This window comes from Prinia subflava, chromosome 4, assembly GCF_021018805.1.
Source record: "Prinia subflava isolate CZ2003 ecotype Zambia chromosome 4, Cam_Psub_1.2, whole genome shotgun sequence".
Taxonomy (NCBI): domain Eukaryota; kingdom Metazoa; phylum Chordata; class Aves; order Passeriformes; family Cisticolidae; genus Prinia; species Prinia subflava.
Window position 1 is genome coordinate 18,545,015 of NC_086250.1, and position 14,775 is coordinate 18,559,789.

A 14,775-nucleotide genomic window follows, 5' to 3' on the forward strand; every position below is an offset into this window, starting at 1 on the left:
TTTATTTTTTGCAACGAGCTTTACAGATCAGTGAACTTTATGGTTTGGTTTTTCTTTTCAGTAACATACAAGTTGATTTTCAGGGCTGTGGCAAACTCATATTATTAAATTAGAAAAACAGACAAACACATGCAACCCTTCTATTTTGTACTTCAAGTGGGTTTTTTAAATCCTGGTACATCTTGGAATGCTCTGACTTGATTTTCTGTGACATCTCAGTGGCATTTAAGACAGTTGTTTCGATAAAAAGAAAGCTATATGTATTACTGCAGAACATGCTAAACATTTTGCATTGGGCAGTGCCAAATGTCTGCTACTGATTTCTTGTAGACACCAACTTGCTATGGAGGTTACACCCAAAGGTGAATCTCCCCAGTGTTGTTCAGAGAATTAATGACAAGGATGGAAAGGTGTAAGCCTAAACTGAATGCTTGAAATACCTGTAATCTGCTGATTCCAGCATTCTTTACTGCCACAGTTTCTCAGTCTGAATCTTGAGTCTCTGGTTTAGTCCCTTTACTTAACCTTTCTGTAACATAAAGGACCATGGAGGACAAATATTTTGAGATATATCTTGTTCTGAAGTTCTCCCAGAGCAATGCCAGGAACCAGGGCTGAAAAATAAGCCCCATTTCCCCTCTAAAGAAAAAGGCAAGATGACAGAAAATTGAAAGTGCTGATAGCATTAGTTGTCTTAAACCTGTCAGTTACTCTTGGACAGAGGTGTTGGAAGAGGATGAGGTTCAGCTTGTGAAGCCGATAGAAGAATGCAGCAACACTGAACTGGTTCTTTGTGGTTGGCTTCTCACATCTGGAAAATGAGGATGATGCTTTCAAGTTTGCAGATTGAAAAAATACCAGATAAGTGCTGAGAGTTATTTTTATCCCAGACCTTGATCTGCTCTAGTGGCTCCAGATGCAGCTTCAGGAGAAGTTATCCATCCTGCCAGCACCTGCAGATCCCTCTGCAGTTTATCTGAGCTTTGTTAGGGAATAAGCATTTACTCCCATTGAATATATATCTATTGCCTTCAGTCCCTAAAGAGGCTGGTCATAGCTAAAATATGCCCATGTTTTAGTGGACTCCACCACCTCACCACAGGGAGCTGAGAGATCTCATAGTACTTCTGACAGGCAGTACCTTGAGGTGCCCCTGAGTTGTGCCCCTGAGATTTATTGATCTCAGTTGATCCACAACAACAAAGTGGGGACTGGAGAATGGGAGGGGCCCAATCCTGTCTGCAGTGGGTGAAGATGGAACAAAAAATATTGTTAGACTGATGTGCAGGCTCTTCATAGCTTAGCTGGCTGCTGAGCAGTTCAGGTTTTCTCAGTTAATCTTGGCAAGTGTTCTCTTCTTCTGGAAATAGCCTGGGTGAACCAGCAGTTTGTCTCTGCCCAGGTGGTCCTTCTCTCTCCAGAGCTGCAGACAAGAGGACATGAATCCTGAAAAGCAAAAGAGGAGCAGATGTTCTGCATCAGGTTTAAAGTAGCAGTATATGGCAGCTGCTTTATCTCACTCTCCTGAGAATACGTGTGTTTGGGAGCAGCCTTCCACTCATCCTGTTTAACATCCATGTCTTCCTTTGAAAATGTCTGCATCTCCCCCACTCTTCTCCCAGCCCACCCATGGGTTTGAAAGTTTAACTTGAGCTCCAGTGGTGTTGAGGGCAGCTTGCAAAAGGAGTTGCTAAATGAAGAGCAGTCAAGGAGAGACAGGGAAGAGCAGTGAGAGGCACAAATGGAAAAGAAGCTCAGGTGGAAGGAAGAGTTAAGGGTAACCTCAGAAATAACTGGGATTACCTTAGACCTTCTATTGCTGTGGCTGAGTGAACACAGTGGTGTTAATAAGATGAGTTAAGGGGCCATAACCACTTCTGAAGGGCACCAGGAAGAGGGACTGAAGTTGTGGGCTTGGACTTGCGGAGGCATAAAGAGAGGTGACGGAGAGCTGGAGTAAGAGAGTGCCTGGGAAAGCAGAATAAATTGAATGAAATTACAGTTTGTTCCTGGAAGCAGTGAATCCTATATACTGCTTTTCCCTGTGAACAAAGTTTATTTTTAAACAAACAAAGCCAGAGATAAAGTTAGGTCATGAAGCAGGAAGTGAATATCTCTAAGAACAGTAGGAGAAGTTGGAAAGAGGCTTTGTGAGACTTCCCTGCTCGTGCTAGCTGGGACACACATCAGTGGAAGATACCCGTGGAGTGGACTGCAGGAATGGACAGAGTTGCAAACACCAGATCAAAAGTGTTTAAGTATGGTCCTTACCAATGGGCCTTTGTGCAGTGACCTGCTCCAGCTAGGATCAACCATCAGAAAGGATTTAGAAACAACAGGATAAGCAGACTTTCATGAAATCAATTTTATATTTGAAATGCAAAACTAAGACAGTTGAAAGCAGTTTGGATGTCATTGTTAATCTCCAGGTCAGCTGTGCTGATGTGTCTTATAAAAGACAGAATACATTCAAAGAGCAAAATCCACTGTTAATTATCAGCATGTTTGTGGAGGCATTTGTGCCACGGAAGCACCCCATAAGCTGAAGGGCACAGAGCACTTGGCAGCTCTCCCTGCCTTGAGAAGACAGGTCCTGCAGCAGGCAGTGCTGCGAGTTGGAGGAGAAACCTTGAGCTCTTCATTCATGGATCCAGTGGGTGGAAGCTCTTGCAGAGAGTCTAAAATGCTCCTCTTAGGAAGAAACTGTAATTTAGGTGTACTACTTCTGTCAGGAATATCAGCTCTTCCTACGTTATGTGAACTTGTCAGTTTTCCCTGTTCCCAAATCCATGTCACCTGGCAGCTCTGGAGAAGGACAACCTCTATTCAGTAAGCCAGAACATGCCAGGGTTTCTCAGGAGCCATCAGGCATCTCTGCTGTCTTGACTGAAATCATCAGGGAGGTGGCAGCAGTTCCAGGTACTGACTGAGTGGGCATCGTGGATTCTTCTCACACCATTCTACTCAGAAAAATCAGCAACAAGTGTGTTTTTTCCCTCCACTTTGCCACTGAATTTTTCCACTCCTACCTACTTACACATCTGAATGTGTTTCAGTGCTTCAGTACAGCCTGGGATCACCCATTAGCCCTGGTCGGTGACCCACATAAATGTGTGTACCATCTGGGTGCTTACTGCTTGGATGTGTGTAGGGATGCATGTACACATATCAGTAGGCATTGTATGGAGGGAGATCCATGCATTCCTGCCCAGGGTCTTGGCATTATTTGCTCATCAAAGAGAAAATAAGCAGGTTATGAAAGCAGAAGTCCTGGGAACCGTAACAGACTGGTATGGGTGGGCAAGCAGAAGTCAGGGGTGGCTGGGCTTTTGCTGGCCAAGCAATCAATTCCCCATAGGCGCATTCCCAAGGCTGCAGTAACAAGAAGCAGCACAGTGAGTGTACCCTGCCAGGCTCTGCGTCCTGCCTGAGCTGAGGAGAAGCTGCCCCTGCTGCGAGCAGCCTGAGGCCGAGCGCAGGCTGTGCCAGGGGCCCGCGGAGGCGAACAGGCCAGCGCTGTGTGGGGACAGAGCCGCCCTGTTCCCCGCTGCGGCAGCAGGCACGTTTCCATGGAGCACACGGGCGCTGTGCCACGGAGCACACGCTCCTGGCTCCCCTGGCCCCGCAGCTGAATGCCTCGACTCACTCCTGCCTGTCACACCACGTCCCCTGGGCTGCGGGTTGGCACCTCTCTGCTCTGCCTCGCTGCTCAGGGAGAGGGGAGAGCTTCCCAATCTTTCCGTGCCCTCCGGCTCGCCGAGGCCACTGCCTGTGCTGCAGGCTCAGGGACAGCAGGGACCTGCTCCAGGGCTTTGCATGCAGAGCAAGAGCTGCCCTAAGACTTAGTCCTGGAGCTCCGTGTTCTTCCGATCTTTGCTGGCATGCTGTAGCTGCAGGTGGGATAAGGCAGATGACAGGGGTACGAGAACAAGGAGAAGGGAGCCAGCCCTTTCAGCAGATAGAGAGGGAACTGATGAGAGGCTGGCATGCTTTCAGCATCTGTGAAAGGAGCAGAGAGCAAGGAGACAGCGCTTGGCTGCAGCCAGAGAAGGATCCCAGAAGCCTGAGCTCAGAGGGGCCTTTTCTGCTCATTCTCTTTGGGAAGTTTATAATAGAATGAGCATTAAAAAAAAGGGAAAAGAAGATGATGTGCAATTCCTTTCAGGCTGTAGTTGAGGTAACAGTTTGTATAAAATAGCTGCCATTTAAAGAAATACTAAGAATTTGTTCTTCTATTATAAAGCAGCATTTAGTATGCAGTCCTTAAATAGATCTGTTATTAGATGAGACAGAGAGCCCTTAGAAATCACAGTAAACACAGCTGTAGAGGTGAGGAAAATGAATAAGACATCATGCTAATATTTGTACCTTCCAGTTGTCTTGAATGGCTGACGAAAGGGACTTCAAACATTGTCCTCAGGCTCTGATGTAAGAAGAATTAATGTAGCAAGTCAGATGCTTAAAAATGCAACCAAATCACCCTAGGCTTGTCAGGATTTAAAGAAGATTACCTAGGTGTATTTTCTGTTCTTTTACTTTATGTGCTGAGCATGCAGAGGAACCCAGGAGCACTGGAAGTTTCCAGCAAGGGCCTGATGGTTGGATCCAGAGAATGGTGGTTGTTGTCTGTGTGGAGCTGGCACAGTGGGTGCAATGTTGCCATTTGGGAAGAGGTGTCAGTGGCCAACAGGGAAAGCAGACTTATGTCCGTTCTCTTTGCCTCCAGGAGAAGCCTGTGGTAGAATCACTTGTGGTTGGCTGTGGTAGTGGGTTTGTTTTGGTGCACAAAGACTGAAACAGCTGGGAGTTTTAACAAAACCAGAAAATACTGGGAAAGCAATTTTTTTTTTCTCTCCTGTGTCATGGTTCATCTTCTGATTTTTGTCTCTTTGGCCCAATCCTGACGGAATTATAGCTGGGCTAAAGGGCTGCTGCTGGCTTGTTTGGGACTGAGCATCCCTCAGCATTGGAGTCACTGGTGTTTATCTCAATAAAGAATAAATCAGACCTAGGAAGCTATTGATGGAACAGGCTTTTTGTGTTTACCCAGAATCTTATTTCTGTGCTACATTCTGCAGCAGGAAAGTTTCCTGGGAAGCCTGTTGTAATTAAGATTATAAATGAATTTTAGTATAAGAGGCCTTTTGTCTTTTCAAGCAGGAGGGCATCTAATTCTTTTTGTACAGCAGCAGAAAGGTGAAAAGTTTTCAGTTAACTGTAGTTAAGGCCATGGAGAATGAGCAACCCTGGTTAGTCACCTTCTGTGAGCATTAGTGAGCAGCACAGTCAAACATGCCAGAAAAAGTTACTTTAGAACAGCAAGGTTTAATCTGAGCACAATATAACCTTACCAAAGGGAAGTAAAATCAATTTAATGTTAATTTGTGATAGTTTCGTTGAGAAGAAGAAAATCATTACCCAAAGGGTTTAGGTATTTTGCCAGTCTGTGCCAGGATGAATTCATCCAGATCATTACAAGAAAAGAGAGCCATATTGAGAGTTCTTGTTTCTGACACTGACCTGCTGGGAGGGTGAGATTAGCTCTCCTCCATCTCTTCTGGACCTTGGCACCATCCAGTCAGACAGAATTCTGCAAAGCTCACAGGGCAGAGCTTACAGCAGGGTTATACATGGCAGGCATCAGCACTCCTACTTCCAGCCTCTTACCTTAAAAATGACAACACAGCATTTCTTGGTGGGGGCCTGAACCTGCATCCCTGACCCACAGGAGCAGCATTCACCTGACCTGCTCAGAGATATCGGAAGGGACATCCCACAGTGTCCCATTCCAACCAAATCCCTGCTTGGGTTGGGGAACAGCCAAAGAACAATACATAAAAACACATAATTGAAGGGTTCCCCTCTCCTCGAGGGGATGGCTAAAGCCTATGAATTATATGTAAGGAAACCAGCTATGCAGCAACTCTCTCCTGTTTCTCCTGTTTGGGTTTCAAAAGCTCTGGAGCAATATTGGTGTGCTGCACACTGAGTTAAAAATTGGGAACATATTACCCTGATTTAGCATGGGACCGAGTAAATTGTATTCACTTAAAATAGCAGATATCCTGCTGAGAAAAAAATAAGTATTTCTACTCGACTGTGTGACACCTCAGCTGCAACCTGGAGGTACAGGAGGAGGATTTGTGTTACTGAGAAATCCATAAATGTTGTCTGCCAGGTCAGAGCTGCTTGGGGGAGCAGGGCACATGTGGTAGCTCCAGGCATTCAGATCTCCTGCATCTCCTCACCACGTCCTGTGCAGGGTTTCACACGGTTTCTGTCTGAGCTCCTGTCTGGTCTCTGCCCACCCCAGAGCTGGTTGGTGTTGCCTTTTCCTCAGGGGGGTTTCATTCACAGCACTGGCTGGCCCTGCCTGTATGGCTCTGCAGTGTTTGCTGAAAGCCTTGCTCCAGGAGTGTGTGGAATACTGAGGTTTGTGACAGTGAGCTTAGCTTACAGAAGCCACATTCCACATTTGCAAAGCTTGAAGGACCTGCAAGACAACACTTGCCTGTGTGATGGGATAATTTGAGTCCTTCTCCCTTCATGGGCAGATGCATGTTCCTAATGCTGGACATTTCTCATTCTGCTTTAGCACACACGTATCTTAACTTTCTGTTGGGATTTATCCTGTATCTGACTCTCTCTTTTTTAGCTCTGTTGCTATTTGTCCTAGCCAGACTGAGCCCAAATTATTTCTTTCCTCTTCGTGGAATTTCTTATGTATTTTTGTATTTATGTATCTACTCTATCCTGTTTCCCCACTCCACCCAGTTTATCTCACCCCTGCAACCACAACTCCTTGCAGCAGAGAAACAAATGTCATTTTTTCCATTGTCTCCTAGATGCCAGCTATGTTAAAATGTTGTTTCTTATTCTGTTTTTTAAGGGCTACTCCCAGCTCCACCCTGGCTGACTCCATGTATCCCCAGCCCAGTGCTCCTCCTGGTACATCATTTGCTGATGTCCATGGCATGCCTTTTCCTAAGCAATTCTCAAGCCTTTCCTTGACAAACATATTCATAGCTCCCACAGTAAAGATGCAATAGCAGAGTGCAGCAGCTACAGGTCACTAGTTTGGCTTCAAGCTTCCCAACCCATGTGCTTGTCCCTGAGTTTGGGTTGTCCCAGTTGCTGTCTCATCTGTGCCCTGATTGTAACCTGGCAGTTGTGAGATGAAAAGTGGAAGCTTCTTTGACTCTGTCCTGGTGACTTGGAGACAGTTCTGCAAGCCTGGCCCTTTCCCAAGCATTTGTGGGCAACAGTAGTGTATCCTTGGGAAAGGAGGTTTAGAAAGACCGTGACTGTGTCCCTGTGTGTCACAGGTTCCACACACGGGTCTGGAGAGCACAAGCTCAGCCCCATCATCAGACATGTGCATGTCTCTGTGTGTGTGTGTGTGTGTGTGTGTTGGAGGGGAAAGGACTGAGAGTTTTCCCTTCAAAACTGAATTCATATGATAGCCAGACCTTTCAGCTTTTTCATGTGAACAGTGATTTATCGCTGCACTTAAGAATGAGCCAGGAGCAAACAGATTCATCCGTGCCGGAGCGGCAGCGAGCAGCTGTGGCGGCCCTTCAGGGGGGTCAGGTCCTGCCACAGAGCCTCTGCCGTGGGAAGGCAGCACAGCTCCATCATCCACCCTCACCCCACCATGGCTGCTGGGGTCCCAGCCCAGGGTTTCATTCGTTTCTTCTTGTTGTGAGAGAATAATAAAAAAGATTGACCATCTATTCCCCTTCTTTCCCTTCTTTCTTTGCCTGCTGGAAAGACAGTGCAGAGTGTTCTTTGTACATGCAACATGAAGCTCCAAACTCATATTCTGTTAATTAAATCCCAATAAACCCACCAGGATGAAGATTGCCTGTTTTAGGTGTTCCCAGCTCAAGACTTCTCCAGCCCTCCTTGAAGATTTCTTACCTCTTGCATGTATTGCGCTGAAACTCAATCGCTTCCGTTTTGCCTGCCCTGTGTTTGTAATATTTCCCCAGAGCTTCAGAACAGCAGCATGCATAGCAGCACATCCTTCACCCTGGATATGGCCAGGCCATAGCTCTTTCTGCCTGATCTTCCTGGGGACTTCCAACTTTTCCCTCTGCTTGTTCAGAGGAGACACTTTACAAGATGTATACATTTATCTCACTAGCCCCAAACCCTATGTATGGTATGAGTCCTGATACCAAATAGTTCCTGTTAGGGAGAAAGGGAATAGCTTCCCAAGATGTTTGGGATTATACAGGAGAAGGTGGCATTGGAAGGGAGCTGGCTCTTTTCTTCCTGGATCCATATTTTGTGTGACAAAGTTTTAGCCTGAACAAAAACCTGGTTTTCATATACAGCCATGCCATTTGGTGTCAGACTCTGATTTTTCAAGATTTTGAATCCACAGTCCCCACAGTAATGCTGAATTACCTCACCCTTCTCTACTGTACCCTTCTCTGAGTGCACACAGACACACAAGCACAAAGTTAGGGACGTGCACAGGAAGAAGAAGGAGGGAATGTATGAAATAATTCAGAATTTTTGGCAATACAGTATTAGCAGCTACTGTGTATGACTGTTTTACTTTCAAGAGCTTTGATCCTTCTTTTCATAGCCCCAGTGCATTCTCTGCAATGGGAACTGGAAATGGTGTGGTTATCTTGGTTTGCAATACAAAGAATTGGGAAAAAAAGAGCATATCCAGACTAATCTTCTCCATAGGGCAGTAGGTTCAATGCATGAAATGGAGAAAATAAGACAGCTTTGTAATATTTCAAGGGTTTCCTTCAGAGGATATAATTTGCTTCTAAAATATTCTCATTTGGTAAAAACAGTCCTAAGTTAATATTAGTTTTATCTTCTGTTAGCCAGTCCCTCTGTAGAGATATTTTCATAGTAAATTCATATTCTAGTTTGTCCACAAGTTTTCAGGGAAGATATTAAATATTTCCATCTCCAGGACACTCAGTGTACCTTCTCTGAATGAATATTAATTTTTGGTGTGCTCCTCATTTGAGTGCTCAAAGTTTTCGAAAAAGTTAAGTCAAAAATAGCATGCAATGAAATGTGAAGCAAATCAAAGTATGAAAAATTGCAAAGCTATTACTTAAAAAAAAATGTTGCAGTTCAGGTCACTTTAATAAAATCCCTTTATCAAAAATGCAGTTGTTCTTTTAGATACAGTGTTTAGATTTACACAGATACAATTGTCTGTTATCTGTAGAAATCTGCACAGAGTAATAATTATTTGTGATTATTTTAGAAATGCTTGGACTGTCAAGTATGAAAAATTACTGGTCCTCCATTATTGTCTAATGCTGAACATTTTTAAAAATACAATCTAGAACTTGGTGTATAGCACATTTATACACTAAGTAGGGTAGTTATGGATGCAAATTGTAAAAGCCAAGTCTTAAAATAGTCTAAACCGTGTTTGTAACTTCAAGGCTCTCCCTCAAGGTTGCAAGAATCTTATTCACACCTTTCATGTGAAAAACAGGATTGGAAACATACTTGCATGTAACCTCATGCTCAAAAATCCCCCACTCTTAGCATCTGGGAAAACAAAAGTAATACTGAAAAACATTTTGTATATTGAGTAACAAACACCATCCTAGAACTCAGATGGTGTAATGGATGGGGGGGAAGGAGAGGTGATAATAACTGAGATTTCAGACAACTGTCTCTCTCGATGTCACACAACCAGGACCATTAGTGCCACCTATAGTTAGTCTGACAGTTCTCACGTTAAGATCTTTCTCTGGATTCTGAGGCTGCTACACACACCCCTTGTGAACAAATACTATTAAGAAGAATCTGGTGGAGATGAGCTCTGGTTTTACCAGTGCTGGATAGACCCAGCTGGATGTCAGCTGGTTTTTAATTGATGGACCACAGATGAGGGGAACTCTGCAGCAACTTGCACAGTTCTAGCATAGGACACAAACCAAACCTCCAAACACGAAGGTAACTGAAGAATTTAAGGCAGATGCAAAGGCTTCCTTAAGGCAAAATTGAAGAGAAAAACCAGTTTATCCAGGAATGGGCCTGCAAATGCTATTGACAATATTTATCCTCTTTATTCCATGCTAAACTAATTTAGATAATTTTGCCCTTCAGTCTGCCATAATCAAATGTCATGTTAGCAGTCCGAGCATAGGCTGGTTGTGAGCCTGGTTACAGTAATACAGAACTAGCTGCAGGCAATGCAATAGAAATAAACAAAAGCCTGCCTGGTAAAGTAGAGGGTACTGCTTTCCACCACAATTTCTATAGTGAGACAGAATGTAATTAATGGGGGTTTTGAGTGACACTTCAGTATTTCCATCCTTCTATTAAAAACCTGCTTTCAGTGCAGATACCTGTGAATTGAATTCATCTCTGCACCTAGTTTTCAGTACAGTACTATATTCAGAAAAAAATATAAAAATTCCCTGTGTTTAAATCTGTGCTTGCTGCTTGGCCATCAAGCAAAGGTCTTCAAAGATTACTTTATCCTGCTGTGCCTAAGTAACCAGAAGGAAATACCTCCCATCTCATTACTCTGGTTTACCTTGAATAACCTTTGCCTGTAATGAGCTGATGGCTGCCAGTTGGTCAGCACATGCATTTCTGGTCAGTGTATTCTCTAGTGCTCTCCTCAGAAAGCCCTCCTGGCCCCCTGCACACACACACCCACCTTCCACTGAACAGACGACATGAGCACAGTGTGCTGGACTTTCCTCCCTTGCTGTTACTTTGGGACTGATGGCAATGAGAAGTTTCTGGAATCAGAGTGTCCCCAGACAACTTTTTTCTCTATCTTCTTTCAATGCCACTGCGCTCAGAAGTCTCCTGCTGCTCATGTTGCTTCACTGTTCGACTTGGTTGCTGCATCAGAAAAGGAAGGACAGCTTTGATCTTGACATGCCCTTCTTCTCTGTCCCGCTTTACAGCTTCTGCAGGAAAACAAAAACATGATTAAGTGCATCTCTGGAGTCAGTCCTTTCAGGGAAGAACAGCTGCTTTTATGAGATGTCTTCCCAAAACCTTTAAGGCCCTGATGAAATCCAAGTTGAATTGTCAGAGGACACACCCGAGCACTGATTTTATCACCATCCCCACACTGCTCTCAGGGCAGTCTACACACAGCCTTAAAAGTGTCCTCTCCCAAAGTGGATTTAGGCCATTACTTACTGTGGCTTCTAGAACAGAGGGGTCAGCAGGGACCTCTGGTAATGAGCACAGGCACAGCCATCAGTGTCCAGGCAGCAGCTGCACACTCACAACTCTGCTGTAGCCACATCTGTTACAGCTTTGGGGGAAGACAGTCCATGACTCTCATTGTATGTCTTTTTCTTCACAGTCCATGGGTTTAAAGATATCTGTTCCTTGGATCTTCTCTCTGGCTGCTTAAATTTGTGGGGCATTTTGTCCTCATTAGCTGTGAGCACATTTGCACTTTTTCCCTGGCCAAATGGACCTCCAGTTTAAACAAATGTATTTCCAGTCTCATTTAAAATTACTGTTTTCCCAGTTCCCCTCACCAGCTTCAGGAGTGAAATTGTTATGTGGCTTAAAAGCCTTGCCTGTAACTTGAAATGAAAAGGAACCATATTACCATCAGCTAACTCACTGTTAGTGTATAGTTTCAAAATACTAAATTGAAAATGCTTTTATGATTACCTTCCGTGGTGCTGCAGACTCTAGGGGACACAGAGCATCTCCTCTGTGCCAAGGAGAGTTTGGTGGTTCTTTCAGGATTCCATTAAAGGCTCTGAGGTGCTTTATCTGACCTTTCCTATCATCCACTCCTTCAGCAAGAGGGCTGTTCCCATCAAACCTTGAGGACAGCCAGCAGCACTCTGTGTCCCTGGGGGAAGCAAGTACATCAGCTCTTCCAGGGTGCATCAGGTGTGTTAGTCAGCTGCAGAAGAAATGGACTTTGATACACTTGGCATTGTTCTAAGATAGTCACTAGATTGGCATTTTTTCTCTTTTTTGTTTTAGTAAACTTAAGTCAGCAGGATAGAATAAAAAGGAAGTTGAGCTTTCTATTTCCTACATGGCCCTTCATCCATCAGCCGTACCAAATGGTGCTGTCATTGCTGGGAACTAGACAATCCCCTTCTACTGTTGCATTGTTATTTGATATGCATTCTGTGTGCCCCCAGGCAGGCCAGAGCACATGCACAGCTCACCCTGGAGTGTTGCTGTATACTTAGTAAATGTAGCTTTTATGTCATTTCTTCATTTTTTTTCCATGTTAAAAAGAACAAGAGGAAAGTGCCACTTGAAAATGCACAAGTGTAATCTTCTAAATGAATTTAATGTAGTACAAACTCATTGGTAATTGCAAATACTAAGGCTACATTTTTCTCCTTACTCTAAATGTCTGAAAATCTCATTAATGTTAATGTATGGGGAAGAAGTGCTTAGCCTATTGATGGAGGAATGAAGTCAGGAGCAAAGCACAGCTCTACAAAGATTCATCTGCAGATTAGGGTCTGAAGCAACCAGTAGATTATCAAATCTGACCTTCTATTTAATACAGACCATAGAATCTCATCCACTTAATTCTGTATTTATCCTAAGAATAGCACCAGATAATCAAATACAGTGCATTAACATATTATAATGTAGCAATATATTCAGGCATTTCTTTCTTTTTTTTTTTACTCTAAAGCCTGGGGCAAACAGCCCTCCTGTGCTGCATATGATTTTTGATGAAAATCTGCAGGAGGAGAGATTTCAGCTTTTTATCTGCAAGGGAGAATTTGTATGTCTGTGTGTTTGCATAAAGTTTTGTTTAGTTATTTGAAAATTATTGACTGGTAACAAACCAGTCAACTCAGTATAGAGCTGGTTGAGCTCTATTACTTCAGTTTTGCTCTGAGGACATCATAAATTGAATTGGGGATTTTTAATTTTTTTAACAGAAAAAGCCAATTTTTTGAAAAATCTGTGTGGTCCTTGACAACTGCTTTCTAGCATCTAATTTGGAAACTCCCTGCAGTCAGTTTTCCTAGGAAGCATGAAGCTTATTTCACATCTGGCTTCTCATCTCTTTGACTATAACATAAAACTGCCCTTGAAGTGCACCTGGGACGTGTCCAGGGGGATACCACACACACACAAAAGACAAGCCAAGCTGTCTAAAAGAGCTGCACTGGGCTACTGCACATTTTAACCACTAGCCAGCATTTTACTGAACAGAGGGGCAAAAGTGATGAAGAAAGTGTCAGGGAATTCAGAGGACAAGGGGTGAGTGGCACTGTCATGTACACTCTCTTGAAGAAAAAGTCCTCTTGCCCAGAGCTGAGCTGCACCAGCCCCTCTGTTGCTCGTCCCATGGAAACTTTCCTCTGCAACCCATCAAGCCCAGACAGAGGGAGAGTCTCTGTTGCTCACATGCTGCAAAAGGTTTTGATGCCCCTTGGGTGGGTGAACCTTGGGCTCTTAGTGCTTGTCTGCAGCAATGCAATTTCTATTTCCTTTCTCACCAAAGCTCAGAAATCCTGCAACTGGCTTGGTCCCATTTTGGAGTTTTGTTTGGGTTCTGACTCTAAAGTTCATTTGGATCCTGTTCTTTGATTTTGATGGGTTTTTAAAATATGAATCATGGCTAAGTATTGCTATTGAAAGCAGAGATTTGACCTGTGACTGCAGGAAATGGAAGTTTGGTATGAACTCCCAAGCTGGTGCAAAACCATTTGCCAAGGACAAAAGGGTTTGCCTGGCATGTACTGGTTTTGTCTGGTATATGGCAGGGAGGAAGAGCCCTATAACCAAAGGAACACATGTAGCAGGTGTGTAGAGTCTACATTGCCTCAGATACTTCTTTTCGGTGTCCTATGATTCATGTTAATTCAACAAGAAGGTACAAGATAAATACTTTTGAAAAACTGAGCATACAAGAAGGAATCTCAGACCTCCTTGCCTATCAAATAGGAAGGTCAATACTTGACTTAATTCTTGTCTTTGAGGCTAAATTAATTCTTGAGCATAAGGCTATTTGAAATTCACAGGTAAATGGTGTTAAATAAATGTAAATAACATTACTAAAATCCTCCCACTGTTGCTTTGATGCAGTTTATTCTCAATAAGTAATAAGGTGTATGTAGCAGTGAGGCTAGGGCTGCACAGCAAAACTCTGTGCCATGCAGAGACACCTCTGAATAACCAAACACAGGAGCCCTGCACTGGCATGGTCATCATATCTGAATGAATTTTCCTCTTGGAGGGTAGCAGGAATATCCATGAGCTTCATTTTTTCTGGCCATAGCTGTATAAGCTATATTCAAGGCCACAGCCAAGAAACAAGCCATGACTATCAAATTTTCTAACCTAAAAGACACCAGTAACAAGAACATACACTGTTTTCATTTTGTCAAATTTTCCAGTATCTTGCTACCCCATCTCGGCAGCAAAAGGTCCAACACTGCTGTAGCTGTGGGTTGGACTGCAGAGTGGAGGCGAGATTTGTTTTCCAGGCCTAAGAGAAGCAATGATCACATCTCAGGATGAGGGTTCTGTAAATACACTTGCCAGCATGCTGTGTGAGCACTTATGCTCCTTCCTGTTGTCTTCAAAGCAAAGCTCTGGATGCTCTGTGAATAGCATTTAATCCATGTGTATCAAGAAGTTTGGAGACAAAAAAGTTCATCTTTGAGAATAGTATCAGTTGTACTCAGCCACATAATTAATTATTCCATGCAGGGAAAGATCTGCTTTTCTATGAATTGGTATAATAAGCAAAGAAGGCATTGAGAGTTTCCCAGCCCATGACCTCCTGGTGCTTGTGCTTCCTTTGCA

General features: G+C 43.7%; 1 protein-coding gene and 1 long non-coding RNA gene across 5 annotated transcripts in view; one reads left to right on the top strand and one right to left on the bottom strand.

Moving 5' to 3' along the window:
- The window catches only part of CHST11 (carbohydrate sulfotransferase 11), a 161,024-nt gene that overhangs the window by 140,061 nt on the left and 6,188 nt on the right, over positions 1 to 14,775 (top strand). The gene's annotated exons all lie outside the window — the stretch shown is intronic.
- LOC134549777 (uncharacterized) lies at positions 19 to 14,758 on the bottom strand. 3 transcript variants are annotated; one of them, XR_010080177.1, is made up of 6 exons: positions 11,647 to 14,758; positions 11,158 to 11,555; positions 10,661 to 10,919; positions 5,521 to 5,667; positions 4,369 to 4,733; positions 19 to 1,446 (listed from the first exon to the last, which is right to left on the bottom strand). It is a non-coding gene; the product is annotated as an uncharacterized LOC134549777 (long non-coding RNA). The 3 variants fall into 3 exon arrangements; XR_010080178.1 differs by lacking the exon at positions 4,369 to 4,733; XR_010080179.1 differs by lacking the exons at positions 4,369 to 4,733; positions 5,521 to 5,667.